The sequence below is a fragment of the Ursus americanus genome, chromosome 19, assembly GCF_024610735.1.
Source record: "Ursus americanus isolate L20-20 chromosome 19, mUrsAme1.1.p, whole genome shotgun sequence".
NCBI lineage: Eukaryota > Metazoa > Chordata > Mammalia > Carnivora > Ursidae > Ursus > Ursus americanus.
In genome coordinates, this window is record NC_142145.1 from 38,480,025 (window position 1) to 38,498,723 (window position 18,699).

The window sequence follows — 18,699 nt, forward strand, 5'->3', positions numbered from 1 at the left end:
CTTCTCCCTTGCAAGTTGACATTTTCCTGTTTTTTTGTATGCCAAATAATTTTGGTTTTAATCTGGACATGTTGAATGTTCTATTGAGAAATTCAGGGTCTTGTTTAAATTTTAAGCAGAAAAGTGAGTTTTGTTTTGCTCTGTGTTAGCAGGCATTCAACAGGTTAGATTCAGGTTACAGGTTTCAACCTGCTTTTATGGGCTGTGGTTCCAATGCCAGTTCAGTTTTCACTGCCTTTGCTGTGATCATTGGACCTGACCTCTTTTGCCCCACCCCTCAGCCAGTGTGTAGTTCATTTCTCAAGGCGTTGGTAGTTTGCTGAAATTCAGATCACGCGCAGCTTGGAGGTGAGCCCACAAGTTCTTTACGACTTATGGGATTGCTCTCTTGAGTTCCCTTCTCTCTGTCATGCCACTGCCACATTCTGGCTCCTTGGTGTACTCTTCCCAGTCCTCTAGCCAAAAAGTGCAAGCTCTAGTTTTTCCTGTCTGCCCTGCACTTCTCAGGATTGCATCTTTGTCCAGGGCCATGTTGCAAGAAGATGGAGAAACGAAAAAGCAACATGATTTGCCCATGATTTGCCCATTGTCTTGGGACCACCACTAATTTGGTCAGTGAGGATTCCCCTCCTCCGAGTTTCAGGGACCTGCCCTGCTCTAGCCCCCACGGCCACTACCATTGGTCTTCGTGAAGCCTCTGGTGTTTTGCTATGCCACGTTCTTGTCCCCTTCTCCAATCTGCCTGTTAATCACTTATTTTTCAAAGTCCTCAGAATCCTGCTTTATGCATTCTGTCCAGGGTTTGTAATTGCATTCAGTGGAGAGACAGAGTGGCGTTTCTTACTCTATCTTATCTGGAATCTTGAAAGAATCTAGGAAGGCCGTGGTTCTTCTTAGAGTCCCAGACAGGCTGTCTGTCCCGCTTGCTTTCAATATATTTGCTTTCTTGTTCAACCCGTCTGTGTGTGTGTGTGTGTGTGTGTGTGTGTGTGTGTGTGTGTGTAGAGTGAGAGAGAGAGAGAGAAATAGAGGAGTTTTTGAACCCACACTCCTATAAGAAACAAATTTTGCAGTTATAGTACAATATTTGTGTATAGGTTGTTTTTAATTTAACATTACAATTCCAACTCAAAAACACAGTCTCCAGAGCTACTAGGGTGAGCTCCCTCCATCCCTTCAGTGTATTTATGTACACCATTCATTTGTGATACAGTCAGATTCATTTGGTAAGAAAACATTTTAAAGGTTGGATTTCACGTCTTTAAGACACCGTGAAACACCAGCTCCCTCTAACATAACTGTCTTTGATCTGTTTGCTCAGTGTGAGGGCATGCAAAGTTGTACTTCTCTCTGAATTGTTTCTTCCAGCTACCACCCTCCTCTGACTTTTGACCTCCCTCAGCAGTAACTGTTGTCCATTCTGATGGCAGTACTGTAGTACTGGTATGTAAACAGTATTCTAGGACTTGATTGGTGATTATGCCACGACATTTGACTATAATGTTTTTGCCAACAGGAGAGGCCCGGGCTTTTTAAAAATTCATGTGACATCCATTGTGTTTCAGAGTTCAAATGAAGATATACTGTGACATGGTGTCTGAAACAAAATTCTTGCTATATTGTGTTCCACAGTTTGATGTTACTGGCTTGTCCATGACAAACCATGATTCTGGGTCTTTTTTGAGTATGTTAACCAATCCTTATGTGCAGAAAGTGGCCAAATATTTATCTGTTTTTTTTCCTTGCTTTTTTACATGCATACTCCAGGCCAACAGCAATAAAAATTAAAGAATGTTCTTCTTTAGGAAAAGATGAACTGAAAAGGCTGTTCGTTTAGAATTAAAGTTGACCTCTGGTTGGATCAGTGCTTTTCATTAAAGATGTAATGTGTCCTTTATCAGCATAGATTAAAATGTTATCAAGAACCCAGCCCGGAAACACAGCTGGCGAGCTGAAGCGCTCTCTGGCTTCTCTCAACATCCTATCTTTACAGCTTGAAATCACTTTTAGAATTTGACAGTGCTGTGTTGTGAGGTTCAAACATATCATGGCAGGACCAGAATTCAGAATGGCAAGCAGCCTCTCGCTTTGAGGTGACTACAGCTCCCTTTGATGAAAGGATTTGTTTTCTTGGGAAGAAAGGCTTAGACTTGGTTATCGAGTGCTGCTAACAGTGATTCTGGGGGGTGGTGAACATTATTAACCAGAATGCTGAAGTTCTTATGTATATGATGGTTCTCATGATAGAAACAATCCTAGGTGGTAGGTCATTGGTGTCGAAGTCACGAAATGATTTAGAATATTACTGGGGAGGTCCGAGAGGAATAAATTTCTAATAGCTAGTGTAGAATGATATAGAGTTTTAATTAACTTGATTGTTACTGATGTACATAAAGCTTAATGGTGAATACAAATTTGAACTGGAGTGTTTCTCTTTATTCTTTCATGGAGATCGTAAGTGGTAATATGGGCACTGGATTCGAAATCCCCAAGCTTGACCTTGCCCTGTTTTTCCCCTCTAATAAAAGGAAGTGATCATTGCAGTCTTCATTTTTTGAGAGTTTTTTTTTTCAGGGGAGGGGGCGGGGGAAGGGCAGTACCCAAAGAGACAAAATTCATCGTATAAATGCTTTTGAAAATGGAAACTTTTGCCAGGGCTTTGCAAATGATAAAAACAAGTTCAAGCTGCTTGATCAGAAAAGAATACAAAAGTCTCATGGGATCCAAGGGCAAGAATAGAGCAAAGGACTGAACTGAAAAGATGGAAAATGGCTCATCTTGGGTCGATGTGTCTACCCTTGAGCCAATCAGCTACATCTAGGAAGTTGGGCATGGAGTCCACATGTTGCCATCTGGAGTTCTTCCCCTATGTAGGAAGAGTGACATTTAATTATGATAGCTTAAACTAGACAACCCCCCAACGTGATCTCTTATAAAACCGTGTTTAAGTTTGCCAGCTTATTATAATTAAAGCCTCTAATGGTGTGTGGCCTTTAGGAATGATACAAAATTTATCAAACTTGCAAATATAATAATTTTTTAACCATTTTCATTCACAAGCTGTCATACTGTTCTAACAGTTTTCCTCCTGGTGACTGCTCTCTATCTCAAAGATCACTGCATTTCTAATGGTATTAGATTTTTTATTATTTATTTATCTATTTACTTGCGAGATAGAGAAAGAGTGTGTGTGCAGGGGCTAGGGGCAGAGGGAGAGGGAGAGAGAATCCTAAGCAGACTCTGTGCTGAGCACGGAGCTCGATGTGGGACTTGATCCTACGACCCTGAGATCATGACCTGAGCCGAAGCCAAGAGTCGGGCGCTCAACCGCCTGTGCCATCCAGGCGCCCCAAGTGGTATTATATGTTTTAAAGGGATGATTTCCTCTTACAGAATCCATCACCATTTTTAGAGTTCTCTATAATACACCTCCCCTCCACATATAGTCCTATTCTTCCATATAATTTTCCTTAAATTGTACTGAATTCCGTTCCTTCTCTTTCCCTATGCTGTTGTGTGTTGGATTTTTTTTTTTTAAGACCTAAGAAATTTAACTTTCAAAGTTAGGAAATATAGCTTTAATGTATCAGTAAATGATGTGGCATTTTTGAAAGGTCACATTTTTTATGGTTGGAAGGAAAACCGGAAATATTTGTGAGTCAGTTTAGTTGTCTGAGTTGAATGCCAGCTTTTCTGTAAGGTTACATGCTTAATTTAAATGCGGAGTATCACTTACCTCCATATGCCTGACTTTAATTTTTGCAACATGACAGAAGATAATAATACAGTCCTTTGGAGTAGAGATTTTCATGTGTGCTTGTGGGTGGTAAGCATGTTGCTTCTCTCAGCTTTTGTGTGTCTTCTTCTGACGGTAGTGGTGTTACACCCACACCACCGCTGCCTTACATATAACACCATCGTCACCAGTTGAGACTGATGTCTCGATTCCCACATCCAACTGCAGGCACCATTGCTTCTCCAGTTCTGTCATTTATGGACAAGGTGACCTTGGGCTAAGTATTTCACCTATTTGAGCTATAGTTTTCTTCAGAGAAAAGAGCTTCTAGAGCTACTTAACACAGTTCCTAGAAATAATCATTGCTCACAACATGATAATTACTATTAATTTTTTGGTAAATGGTGTGTTTCTTGCAAAATATAACTTCACCCATGAAAAGCTCCCATCCTACTGTATTTGGTGTCTACTTTGTTGCGTTACAGAGGCAGGTGTATATGGCTCTCCAAAACTTGGAGCTCTCGGGAGCTGTCGTGGGCAATTGGGGCAGTGAGGGTAATACAGACTGAGGAGTGAACTGATGGAGTAAGTGGCAACATCCATAGCCTATTCAGGTAATACGGAATTGATTGAATTGATTAAATTGTGAACGCTCTAAGAATTAAAAGATAAATTCCTATAAAATAGAGAAACTGGTGGTAATGCATTTAGACTCAAACTCACATACATGAAGTGGAAGGAAGAAGCTGAGAGAACAAACTATAGGTTGAAGTGAGAATTGCTGTCACGTGTGTATTTTACCTTAGACCCTGGGACTCGCATTTTAATATCAATAAAAGAATACTTTTTTTTTTTTTAACAATTTTTAAGAATAGCAGAATAATCCTGCTTTGTCTCTTGTTGGCCAGGCCATTGGTAGAACATTTTATTTTCTCTTTTGGACTCTAGATTAAAGAAAGAGAGCTGGAAAGGATCCAGAGAAGAGTAATGCAAGCAACCAAAGGATTATTAAAAAAAAAAAAAATGAGGCCCATGAGGAAGGGGTAAAGGAGTTGTGAATCTTTAGTTTGAAGAGAAGTTCAAGAGGCCACTTAATAACTGTCTTCAAATATGTGAAGGGTTGTCATGAGGAGGGTGCTGAGCGGTTGTTTCCTTTCTCACTAAGAACTGAAGGGAAATGGTTCACAGAGACTTCGGTTAGATAAAAAGAAGTACTTCTTGCAGAGGGGAGAGCGAGGCGTGAAATCTGTGGTCACACTAGCTGTTCCACACATCTTTGACGGGACAGCCCTGGGTCCTCGGCTGGCTGCGTTATGTCCCTGTGAGGTCGGCTACATGCCTTCACTGAACATCTATAGATTTAAAATCTCAGCCCTACAGGTAGCACTTTATGTGGTGTTCTGTTGTATTTCTTGGTTCTTTCATGGATGTTAGTCTCTCTCTTTTGCTTCCTCAACTCCCTTCTTTCTTCAAATTATAAGGTAGTACGGAACACAAAATGAATTCTTATACCCACTGAAAGACACTCTTAGCTCTGAGCAATTAGCAGACTACGGAGGCAGATTTTTCCCCACAGTGTTTAATCAGCGTACTTGGAATCACCATCACCTCCGACAGAAGAAAATTCCACTTAAAAGTAGAAATTCTTTTCTTAGGGAGATTTTCACAGTTGTTAATGGGAAAAGTCTCCAAATAAAATTTTGTGCCACAATAGAGGAAATTGGTTAAGTAACTATGTTTCCTATCACGAAATATGGGAAAGGTTCTTTTTTCAAAAGGTAGGAGCTGCTGAGTTGGTAGAGTTTAAAAGCAAAATAGCTTGAAATTCCTAAGCACATTTATAGTGGAATATGTAAGTAAGTGGTAACTAATTAACGTATACCAACCCAGTGGGGTAAAAATAGTGGGAGGGAGGAGCCCAGTGATCATTTGGTTGACACATCACTCAATCACAAACACTAAATTGGGACTGGTACAGAATTTTAAGTGCCTTTTTCTTGGGCCGTACTGTTGTGATCTTTCTTTAGAACAGTTCTGATATACTCTTTGGAAGGCTGGCCTGTGTGGACGTTGTCTGTGCCAAATTACAACACAGAACAAGGGACTGTTCTGTTTCATTTGCTGAGAATAGTGCTTAATAAGTACTATTTGACAACATGCTGAATTAAGGGAATGTTATAAGGATGTTTCACAAAGGAAAGTGGATAAAACATCTGATGTTTACAAGTTCTATTTATATGTAACTTGATAGCAGTATAAAGCCAATGTTTAAAACTTTATTTTTAAAATTTTATTCAATTACATATGAATATGTATACGGAGAGAAAATGATGTTATCTGGTTCCAAATATATACCACATCTTGATATAGTTGACGCTATTTCAGAATCCAATTTTTTGCCTTGTTGGTTTGAAATGTATCAGGCCCTGGTCATTTGATTTATATTAACCAAATTCATGCAGTACTGATTTGTAACATGGGACACAGTCACAATTATTTCCTTTTCTTGAATTTGACTTTGATCTTATCCTAGTATCTTATCTTAGTTTATAATCTTAGTTTCTTAGTTTATGATCTTCAGTAACTATGGTTTTTTCCCTAAAAATGGAATCCCAAGTGGAAATTATACTGTTTATAGGTTTACATATCTACGCATAGACAAATATAATAAAGGTCAGTGAGATTTAATGTTGGAGGGGAAAAATAACTGTCAAAATTTTTTATAGTACTTCTATTTATATTTCAGTGTCACAAGCTAAGTATTTATCTCAAGTTTAATTTCTTATAGATTTTAGCATATGAGAGTACTACCGTGGGACATTCAAATGTTCTACTTATAAATACACATCTATAGTCAGTTTCAACCTATGAAATCATTAACATGTGTTGAAATGTAAAATAGTTTAATTTGTGATTTTTTTTTTCTTGTTAGGCTTTTCACTTAAATATGCTTTAAAGGTTGGGTTTAGGAGTGCTTGGGTGGCTCAGTTAAGTGTCTGCCTTTGGCTCAGGTCGATCTCGGCGTCCTGGAATCAAGCCCTGAATTAGGCTCCCTGTTCAGCAGGGAGTCTGCTTCTCCCTCTCCCCCTCTCCTCTGCTCATGCTCTCTCTCTCTGTCTCTCTCTCTGTCTCTCAAATAGATAAATAAAGTCTTAAAAAAATTCTGTCAAAAAAAAAGAGAAAAGATCGGGATTAGATGATTCATTCCCCAGTGCCCCTTGCATTGAAGCCTTGAAGAGTCTATCTAGTCTTCACTGACATCAAGCTTGTGTGAGACCTATAGTTTGTATGAATATATGGATAAACAGCAATTTGTGTTACACAGTTTAGGCTGATTATATACTTGTGACCTTATTTTATTTTATTTATTATTTTTTTAAAGATTTTATTTATTAGAGAGAGAGGGAGAGAGAGGGTGTGCACATGCGCAGGGGAAGGGGCAGAAGGACAAGCAGACTCCCCGCTGAGCATGGAGCCTGTCTGAGGGCCCAATCCTAGGACCCCGAGATCACGACCTGAGCCAAAGTCAAGTGCTCAACCTACTGAGCCACCCAGGTGCCCCACTTGTGACCTTATTTTAAAGAGATACTTACATTTTGTCACTGGCAGTAGAGCCTAGGGAAAAACTTGAATTTTTGCATATTCAGGTAACACCTGCTTTTCCTTTCTTTTCCTTCCTTAGGAGCTAGTGCCAGGGTAAAAAAAAGAGAGAGAGAGAAGGATCTAAGGTATAAGGATAAACAGTCATTAAGTAGTGATGAGTTTTCAATGCTAAAAAAAAAAAAGATGCCGTGTAAACTAATACCTTACCTTTCATGTTATTAATGTATGGCAATTGTGTGGCATTTATGATTCACAGAATGATTCATCAATGTTCTCATTTCATCCTCACAACAATTTATAAAACAGGAACCGTTCTTTGCATTTCAGTATGAAAACCACCTTCAAGGTTATTGTGCATTAAATAGGATCACACAGCTAGTGTGCCAGGATTCAGACTCTGTTTTCAGACTTCAAGACCAGTTCTCTGTCTTTCTGTTGTTTCACAGAGTTCATCTAAGCTGGCTTTGCTTTAAAACTACACTGAAATACAGTGTAGGTGAATTACATACGTGCTTGTGTGAAATCTACATTTGTGAAATAGGCAGTGTGGTTTTCCTTTACATTGGGCATAGTGGGGTAGCATGGTTGAAGACCAAGTGGGCTGCTAGTCTCCACCAACTGACTGGGGATCTTATGTACATTTCCTCAATTAGAAAGTGAAGGCAGTTGGCCATTAGGTTCTCCAGACTCTTTTCTAGTTCTAAAATTCTCTGATTCCAAATTTAATTATTACTTTTCCATTCAGAATTGTTGTTTTAAAAAATTTATTTGCCTCACATGATTAGCCTACATTTTTGCATTACGTCTCTCCGAACAGTCTATGCCAGGAATTGATGAACTTTGAATTTTGGGTAATGTAGCAACAGAATCCCTTTGTGGTGACTCTGAGAAGACTTTTCGTATATCAAATTCTGTTCTGTAAGAAATAGTGTCACATGGTGAGAGCACTCATCCTGAATTTGAAGAGTGGAAAATGACAACAGAATGCCAGTTACACAGGGGTTCATTCAGCAAATGTAAATTGAGCAGCAGTATTAAGTACTCGGGTTGCCAAGACCTTGAGCTCCCAGCTTAGCAGGAAGGCAGACACACAAATATGAAATGTCAGTGTAATTAGAAGGATCCTGGGGCACCTGGGTGGCTCCGTCGGTTAAGCATCTGCCTTCAGCTCAGGTCATGATCCACAGGTCCTGGGATCGAGCCCCACATCGGGCTCCCTGCTCAGCAGAGAGTTTGCTTCTCCCTTTGCCCCTCCCCCCATTTGTGCTCTCTCTCTCTCTCTCTCTCAAAATAAATAAATAAAATATTTTTTTTTAAAAAGAAGGACCCTAGGAAAGATGTGTACTGAGTGCCAAGAGAGTAAAAGAAACAGCAGCATCTGTGGAGTGGAAAATAGAAGAGATGCACCAGCCAAGACTTCACCAAGAAAGGGGTCTTACCAGAAAGGATCGTAGACCCATTTTAGGTAAAAGGAGGCCTGGAGAAGCCTTAAGGAGACTTCTGCAGAGAATCTCTGGTGGTTCTGTTTGTGTCACATTTTAGAGGAGGATGACACGCTGGAGAGGTAATCTTAGCAAGCTTGGGGCAAGTCTTGTATGGACTTGAGACTATCCTAGGCACTAAGGAGACGTTTTAAGAAAGTGAGAAAAAGTGGATCTCTTACAAAGATGGCAGAGGAGGCAATGTTAGAGTCTGAAATTTCTGGTTTGCACATTGTGGGGGAAGGGCATTCTAGGCAACAAGATAAGTGTGAGGAAAAACCATGGAGACCCAAGATAGACGGCACATGGGATTGTGCCGTTCTTCATCTGTAGGCCCTTCTGTGGCCCTTCCAGACCTCAGACTTTCCCAGTGTAATTGCTGCGGAAGCTCAGGAAGGATTTCGTACTGTATCCCATGGAGTTTGGGTTTTTTTCTCTAAGCAGTGAGGAACCACTGAAGGTTTCCACGCAGAGTAATAATGACAGCAGATTTGCTTTTGGAAGACTCTCATGGCAGCAAAATGGAAGCTAGATGAGAGGGCTCAGAATCTTGACAGAGACTCTCACAATATTCCTCCTGAAGGCTGTGGGAGCGAATGTTAAACCAAGAGCAGAAGGGATGTAGATGGAGAAGGGGATGGAGCTGAGAGAGGATGAGTTCCAGTAATGACGACAATAGCATTCGCTGAGATTTACTGAGTAAACCAGATGTCTGGTGTAAGTTCTTGATAGTTACTAATTCATTTAATCCTCACAACAGCCCTGTGAAGTAGGCCCTAGTATATTGTCTGCATTTTACAGATGAAAGAACTAACGCACAGAGACGTTAAATAACTTGGTGAGTTACACAGCCAGTAAGTGGCAGTTGGGGAATGTGAGCTAAGGCTGTCTATGTCTAGAGCCCACACTTGGAGTTACTGCATTCTGTTGCCTCTGAATCAAAAAGCATCTCGACGATGTGGTGAGGAGTTAGATGTAGGTGACGAGGGGACAAGAGTCATTGATGATTGATCCTTGGTAATAAAGTAACCTAAAGAAAAGCAAATGTTATTAAGAAAATCCTAGGGAAAATACATATACAGTACTGTAAAGAATCCCCATACATGGGACCTGCACAGTTCAAACCCATGTTGTTCAAGGGTCAGTATTCAGCATGGGTCTGTGCCTGACGGTGATGTGGAACTCTAAGTACAGTTGGTATCAGGACAAACTAGTCCTACTCGCCCTCTCTCTGAAGGACTGGGTAGAACTTCATGCCCTTCCTTTATCTCTGCATAGGCACATGCAGCACAAATGCTGGGGAGGGAACTCTTGCGTCAGCATGAGTGGGAAGAGTTTAAGGAACCCCAGGGCTGCCAGATTGTCTGTAATGAAGACAGCTCCACAGCACATAACATTCATGTTTATGAAACCAGGCTGATTAAAATCTAGCAGCTCTCTTGCATCCAGCTTTGGATTCCATCTTTACAATTAAAATAAAGATGTTCTTTGCAAACCTTTTTCCACGAGTGTGTGGCTTCCTGCTGGTCCTTTGAATGGATGAGTGAGTTTGTGGGTTTAATCCCAGCCAAGGTGACGGGATCAGGAACATGGAATCCAAAGAGCAGAGGAGTGAGCAGGAGCCAGGGCCCACCGGTGGTAGGATGCATCATCCCAGGAGGGGGAGAGCCCGGGAGTTTCAACAGCCGTACGTGTCTCCTCTCATGTCAGTGGCAAGCACTTCCTTTTCAGAAAAAAGAACTCCCTCTCTTATTTCCCCCTCTAATCTAGGGTTTAAAAATACAATTAAAGGAACATAGCAAAGAAGGATTGAAACCTAAGCCTCGTATATAGAGTAATAATTTGGAAACAATTTAAAGCTCTGACAATTATATTCAGTCAACTTTAAAAATCCTGGTGAAATTGTTGGAAATTACTTAAAATTCTATTCTTAAGTATAGACTAGTAAGTTTTTGCTACATTCCTTTTTCAATGAAATTTATCTGATTGTAAGTTTCTACTTACCTCAAGTCTAAGTGAACTATATTCTTTCGGCCTTGAGATGTTAAAAATAAAGCAGAATCATACTCTTCTTTGGCCCTTCCACTCACCTTGGTCAAGGTAATGACTGCTTTCATATCCTAATATCTCAAAGTATAAGTTGATTTTGATTGCTTTTAGCCACAAAAATCTCTTTGGAAGTTACTGTTTAAACACAAAGTCTACCCATGATACTCTTGACTTGAATTCTGTATCTGCTCTCTACTGGAATAACTGGCTTCTTTTGTGTCTTACCTTCTGTGGTAGACAGGATTCTTCCCCTTGATCTCCATGACCTGGTGTTATACCAGACTATGTCATATTACATGGCACGGGGCAAATTGCAGATGTAATTAAGGTCCCCAATCAGTTAACTTTAAGATAGAGAGATTACCCTTGGTGAACCCAACCTAATCAGACAAACCCTTCAAAACATTTTTCTCTGGCCAGTTACAGGAGCGAGGTCAAAGATATTCAAAGCAGGAGAGGGATTCAAGGTGAGACAGGTACTCCATTGCTCAGAAAAGCAGTGGGCCACCAGGCAAGGACTGCTGCGCCCTTTAGGAATTGAGGTCAGTCTCCAGTCAACAGCCAGCAAGAAAACGACTTCAGTTTTACCACTGCAACTGAATTCTACCAACAACATGAGTGAGCTTAGATGAGGACCCCGAGCTCTAGATGAGAACCTGGACAGCCAACAGCTTGATTTCAGCCTGAACAGAGGACCCAGCCATGCGTGCCAGATTTCTGCACTATTTTTAAGCTGCTAAGTTTGTAGTAATTTGTTATATAGCAATAGAAAACTAATACACTGTCCCTTGCTCCATTTCTCTCTACTAATGCTGATCATTGGTCTTCAGAGTTGCAGTGTTAGCATCTCTCAAGCTTGCAGTGGTATGTTTTCCATTTGTTGCCCTAATAGCCACTATTGCATTGAACCAAGGAGATTCCAATTTCTTTTCTCCTCTTCTCATTTAACACCCTGAGTCTAGGGGCACCTGGGTGGCACAGTTGGTTAAGCATCTGACTCTTGGTTTCGGCTTAGGTCATGATCTCAGGGTTGTGGGATCAAGCCCCACATTGGGGGGGGGGGTCCATGCTCAGCAGGAAGTCTGCTTCTCTCCTTCTCCCTCTGCCCCTCCTCCCGCCATGCGCACGTGCACTCACTCTCTCTAAAATCAGTAAATAAATCTTAAATAAAATAAAATAAAACAGTGAGCCCAGTCTTATTGGTTCTATCTTATTATGATTCTTGGTATAGGTTTCATCCTGTGGGGGTAGGTAGGGAAGGCCTTAATTTCTCCATGTTAATATTGTTAAAGTGTCATGCTTAGTTTCAGTTCCTTTATCACTTTCGTGATTTAATTCTTGGTGATGTTATATCATACTGTAGATGTTTCTCATGTTATCCATTGGACTGGGTCTGCTGTTCCCATTTCACAGGTAGAAAACAAGCAGAAGAATGGTATGTGGCTATCCCATAGCAGAGGTAGGATGGGGACTGAGAACAGGAAGAGATGTGCGGGTTGTGCTGGTAGGTGTTCAGAGCACCCAGCAACAAGGAACAGTTGAGGGATTGTGGACCTTGAAGTCCCGCTAGTGAAATCTGTAAGCATGCCAAGAAGAAAGTATCTCAATGTGACTGTCTCACTTCAAGGAAAAAAGAGGACATTTTATGTACAAGATTGTTCTATTTTCATCTCGTTGGGGTTTTTTTGTTTTCTGTGGGTTTTTTTTTTTTTTTTTTGGTGTTATTTATTTATTTGAGATGGAGAGAGTGAGGGAGAGAGAGAGCAGGAGAAGGGGAGCAGAGGGAGAGGGAGAGGCAGGCTCCCCGCTGAGCAGGGAAAATGAAGCGGGGCTGGATCCCAGGACCCTGGGATCATGAATTGAGCCAAAGTCAGACACTTAACCAACTGAGCCACCCGGGCACCCTGTCTCCTCGGTTTTATTTGGACCCTCTACCTAGTATTTCTCTTGGATCTAGAAAAAAGCATATTGAAATGGAAGGAAATATTCTCTCTTTTTATTAAGTAATGAAATAACATCCTGGATACAGGATGGTCCACTGAATAATTTGTAAAATGATTTCTTTATTTCTTAGATCTGGAAGGGAGAAGAGGATGGAGTAGCAAGCTTTTTATATTCGTTTTTAATGTATGCACATTGTTCAGGTAAACTTCTTTAATTAGGTTTGCCCTTGTCTGAGAAAAATCTAATATCTTTATATATGCTTAAATAGATTCTAATTATCAGTTTATCTGGGCAAGCTTAGAGTACTTCGAGTCATTTGATTACTTTCTTATAATGACTCACTATCGGACCCTGGTCAGGGGAGCCCGCCCCACATTTATTGAGGCTGGCTGTGCTAGCCTTTATTTGTCAATGTGTGTGAAAACTTTTAAAATGTCATTTAAATTTAACCTAATTTAACCTTTGCAAATATAGAGCTTTTATCTATAATTGCCAATGTAATTTTGGTCCAGTAAAATTGACTTTTTATTTTAAAAAATGTATGTACACATAATACACTTGAGAACTCTTGCAACTATATCTTGCCTCTGCTCAAGGCAATTAATATTCCATGTCTCAGATTATGCATTCAGGAGGTGGCCCTGTATACAGAGGATTCAATGTCAGGGTGGTTTTCTTTGTTACATTTTGCCTTGGAAAATTGTATTAATAATTTATCTGTAAGCAATATAGTTGGTTAGGGGATATAAGTAACCACAGTACCAATTTAATTGATGATGATATCTTCCGGTCAGTATCTATAAACTACTGGTGTTTTGGGTTTTGGGTTTTTTTAGATTTTTGGAAAGAACAGATGGTTTTTTATTTTGTTTTCCAGTTCTATTTTGAGAAGTTGCACCTTACTTATCACACATCTTTGCATTTCTTTTAGGCCTACTGTATCTCTATAGACCTGTCTATAAAATTTAGTGATCTGATTTTTCTTAAGTCTTTATTTCTAGTATTTTAGTATATAATGTTCTTGCATATTGAAGTTTTTTTTTATTGTATGTATTTTGAAGTTATAGAGGCAAAGTGTTGTCTGGCTCTTTTGCCTTCAGGGCAACCTACCTGGAAAAATTAAAAACTCAGGTGTTATTTGGTGTTTGCATTTTTCTTACTAACCGTCTTTTATGTGTACAGAGAATATTAAAATTTACTCTTTTTGTGTGTTGGTACTAGAAACATGAGGTTTTCAGCAGTGGCATATGTGTGAGTCTTTGTTTCTTTTTTTCAAAAGCTTGTTTGGTTTTTAAGGCTAATGCAGGATTTTTGGAAATCTACATAGTATGAGAAAATTCTAAAAATGGTCAAATGCATAATTCAAATATTTTTCTTAAGAATATATCTTCTGGGTTGTGACTTCGATGGCAGTGAATCATTTTTAAATTTGATTCTTTAGTATTTTATGTTTGTTTTGTCACCTAATAAAGTCCAAGGGGATCTAGATCAAATTTGAAACGAAAAATGACAATGAAGGGGCGCCTGGGTAGCGCAGTCGTTAAGCGTCTGCCTTCGGCTCAGGGTGTGATTCCAGCGTTTCGGGATCAAGTCCCACATCGGGCTCCTCCGCTGGGAGTCTGCTTCTTCCTCTCCCACTCCCCCTGCTTGTGTTCCCTCTCTCGCTGGCTGTCTCTCTGTCACATAAATAAATAAAATCTTAAAAAAAAAAAAATGACAATGAAAATCCCATAAGTTGACCTGTGGCTCAATTTATCCTCTTGAAATAACATTGTTGGCTTTAACATAATGTTTATACCTGGTGAATATCACCCCTTTATTTTATTGAAGTAGAAGTGAAGCGTAAAGTGCAAATCATTGCACATTATAGAGTGTTTTCTCATTGGAGAAAATAAAACCGAAGCCCTATTTTTCATGAGCCTTTTATCTAGAGGATACTACTATCCTGAGTTCTTTGTATTTATTCTCATTCAATCATTTCAACTTACTTACAGTGTTATTACTATCATTGTAAATGTGAGAACATCCCGGCTCAAAGAAATTAAGTAATTTGCTCGTGGTCATACAGTTAATAAATATTAGAACCACAATTACCTAAATCTGGCTCCAAACGGTAGTTTTTTTCTGAGATTTCACACTGCCTCCCACCTAACTTATGGAGTTATTATATATTCATTTAAAGAAGTGGAAACAGAGAGCGTGGGGCCAGGGATGGGGACAGCCTGGAAATGTGCCTGGTGATTTGCCCTTTGTCCTCTCTCAGGTAGCTTGATGTCTGGGAAGAGCCTGAGACAAGGCCTGCCTGCTTCTCTGGTTCGAAGTCGCTCCCGGTCTCTGAGGGCCTTATTTGGTGTGTATATCTCCTCACATGTGATAACTGCATACCTCACACCGACCAAATCCATCATCTTACATTCACTGCCCAACACCAGAGGACACACTGAATGTGTCAGACTCATTGAGAGAGGAACGTCTATTACTGTCCTTTATGGATTGCCAAAGAGTGATTTTCCTGTGTCAGCTTTCCGATGTAAATCTGAGTCCCCTTCCTCACCTGCCAGAAATGTGATTCCGTGGTATTCGCCAGGTACCATGCTAGATTTCGTACATTTTAAATGTTCGTAGAAATACTGATACTGCAATTGCTCACCTGTTTTTCCAAAAATCACTTGACATAGTATTCTTATCTTTTAAATGTTAGGTTCAGTTCACTATTTCAGAGCATAACATTTCAGATTTGACTTAAGTAGGCATACTTCTGTTTCATACAGCAGGGATCTATTATTCCTGGTCAATCTGTTGACAAAGGAGTCTTTTGTCCAGGGGTTCATTTGAAAAGAGGTAATAATATATCCCTAATCTCTCCCTCTCTCTTATTTTAAACATCTTTCTCTTTTGTTTCATGCATTCCTTTGTGCTTAGATTTCACTGTGAAGTTCTTTGACGACATTACCACTTAGTATTTCATCTAAACTAAACTCTAATTCCTTTTTTTCTTGTTGGAATTTCACAGTAAACCATAAAACGTAAAAATACAATTCTTTCACATGCTTAGAACCCAAGACTACAGTCTTTGGGCCTTTGAATAGAGTATTCATCTAAAGAAGGGATCTTAGACAATGTGGATTTCTGGATGTTTGTTTAGGGTAGGAAGAGATCAATAGGAGATACAGAAAAAATAGCCTTTTCTAAATATTCTTTCCTTGAAGTGTTTAAATGTTAACTAAGTTCTAGGGGGCGCCTGGGTGGCATAGCGGTTAAGCGTCTGCCTTCGGCTCAGGGCGTGATCCCGGCGTTATGGGATTGAGCCCCACATCAGGCTCCTCCGCTATGAGCCTGCTTCTTCCTCTCCTGCTCCCCCTGCTTGTGTTCCCTCTCTCGCTGGCTGTTTCTATCTCTGTCAAATAAATAAATAAAATCTTTAAAAAAAAATATTAACTAAGTTCTGAGTGCTTGATTTTTACTTAGACGTGTTTGATGTGAATGCTCACCAATTTCTCCCAAAGGTTGTTCATTCATAAAGCATTTATTATACACCTGGTCTATGCCCAGCAGTCCTCTGGAATGCAAACATGATCTAGTTGGGGAGACAAGAAGATTCCTAGTTGTTCCATGCATAGCACTCAGGTGAAGATAGGTGCTATGGGGATTTGTTTATTCATTTATTTTTAAAACAATCTCTGGCCCGTTTTATTAAAGGAACATTTTGTGTGATTTTCTTCTCACCAGTCTGTTCTGGCATGTTTCTACTGGTAACAGAATCACCTGGATCAACGATAGCCGGTGTGCATACTCTGTAGTATTTCCCCTATGCTGCGCCCAGTTCAGTATTATTGCCACTGTAGTGATGGCCATCAGTTTTGGCCAACATGGTGTAGTATTGTATTTCAGATTTCCTAAAGGCTGCTCCGTTAGTTGCTGGCGAGGATGACCAGTTTTCACTTTGCCATGTCTGATCATTTTCAGAGTCTGTTTGTATCCCAGCACGTACTTTCCACTTTTTGTAACGTGCTGGAGCCTAGAGTTGATCGACTCCAGCGAATTTTTCCTCTTCCTTGTGGCCACCATCTTCCTGCCTTCGGTTCAGGACGGCGCCAACCGAGAGCAGCTGCCAGGATGGCCGGGAGCGAGAGAGGAAAGAGCTGCTGTGGGGATTTAAGGACTTCCTTGGCATTTGTCTCATCTTTCTCAACTTTTGATACTTTCAGTCAGTAAAGGAACTGGAGACCAGTTTTAGATTAGTCAACGTGCTATGACAGCACATATTTGTTTTAACTTAATCAGAATATTTTCCAAAAATAAAAATATCCTGGAGGCTTCAAAGGAAAGAAAACCTCCCTGATTGAGTTGGCATATTATTATAGATTCTGCTTCAAAGAATTAAGTTGCTTTCTTTTACATTCTTACACATTTTCAGAATACACGCAGCTACGAAGCATGGATAGTAGAGTTTCTGTGCTGTAGTTCATAGCCAAAGTGAGATGCAAGGCGAAGAGTTGAGAGTTAGTTCCTGGATCTTTATTCTTAGTAATGGTCAAACGGATGCATAACTGGCAGGCTGTGGAGTGACGAGCTTTCCATGGTACCCTCCACGTGATATCACTGAGGTACTTGATGCTGACATTAATTCTCCTACTGATGGTAAATTCTAGGAAAGTTGTTTCATCTGTATTCCTCATAATGTTCTTTGGCCATTAATCTAAAAACATTATTTTTCTCTCTGCATTAGGGATACTTGATGTCACCCCATCTAGAACCATGAGCCTGATTTGGTTTCTTAAATAATTTAGAGCCAGAGCTCATCATATGTGTTAATTTAACCATTCAAATGTGAGCCAACATGTAGCTCCTATCTGTAATTAGATACAAATGAAGAGTTCTGTTAAATGTGTGATAATGTTTTTAGTGACTTTTGAGTAATATTCTGGTCTTTATGAAGTAAACTTGGGTTGGTAAATAGCCTCTACAATCACAGACTAGTTTGGAAGCTTGAAAGAAATTATCAGAAGCATAATATTGAGGTATGGTATTCCTCTAAATTCTGTGGCATTATTTTGAAGTAAAAAAAAAAAAATAGATACCAGACATTGTTCAAATTTTAAAACCAGGAGCCAGTCTTAGACAGTACTTCCTTACATAGGCACCTTTAATACTATTGGTTTTTTTAAAAAATCAAAAATTCTTTTTTTTTTAAACCTAGTTCATATATTTTGATTAAATAATGCAGGCACCACAATTCTTACTTTATTCTAATATTCCTGTATCACGTTAGCCTTGAGTTTGGCTTGAAGTCACAGAGACCCAAAAACAAAAACCACAGGTTGGCATGTTGCCCAAGGTGGCAGAGACCAGGTTTCTTTTCAGTTGTTGCTATGTCATGGACTCAGTTTTGGTCCTAAGTTCGCCTCAAAGTCCAAGATGGTCACTGCCATTCCAGTTCTAATAGTCACATCCACATTCCATCTATCAGAAAGAATAAAGATGGAAAAGAAGGGCACATCCTCTTCAAACATACATCTTTGTTGCCACTTGTGTTCAGCGTTGTGCTGGACACTCTACCAAGGGGCATTAGGGCAAGAAAAACAAATAAACACAAACAAATATGGCATCCAGACTGGAGGGGTAGTAAAACTATTTCTATTTGCAGATGACATGAACTTGTATAGAGAAAACCCTAAGCAATCTACAAAAAAAACCAAAAAACAAAACCCAAAATCATTAAACTAATGAACCAGTTCAGTAAAATTTCAGGTTATGAAAGATCAATATAAGAAATCTGTTATGCTTCTCTACGCTAGCAATGAACACTCCAAAAATGAAATTTAAAGACAGTTCCATTTGTAATACCATCAAAAAGAATAAAATGTTTAAGAATAAATTTAACAA

General features: G+C 39.7%; 1 protein-coding gene and 1 pseudogene across 2 annotated transcripts in view; one reads left to right on the plus strand and one right to left on the minus strand.

The window, feature by feature from the left end:
- Positions 1-18,699, plus strand: part of GAREM1 (GRB2 associated regulator of MAPK1 subtype 1) — a 196,520-nt gene that overhangs the window by 42,972 nt on the left and 134,849 nt on the right. The window lies entirely within an intron of this gene.
- LOC123782097 (large ribosomal subunit protein eL30 pseudogene) lies at positions 16,472-16,881 on the minus strand (annotated as a pseudogene).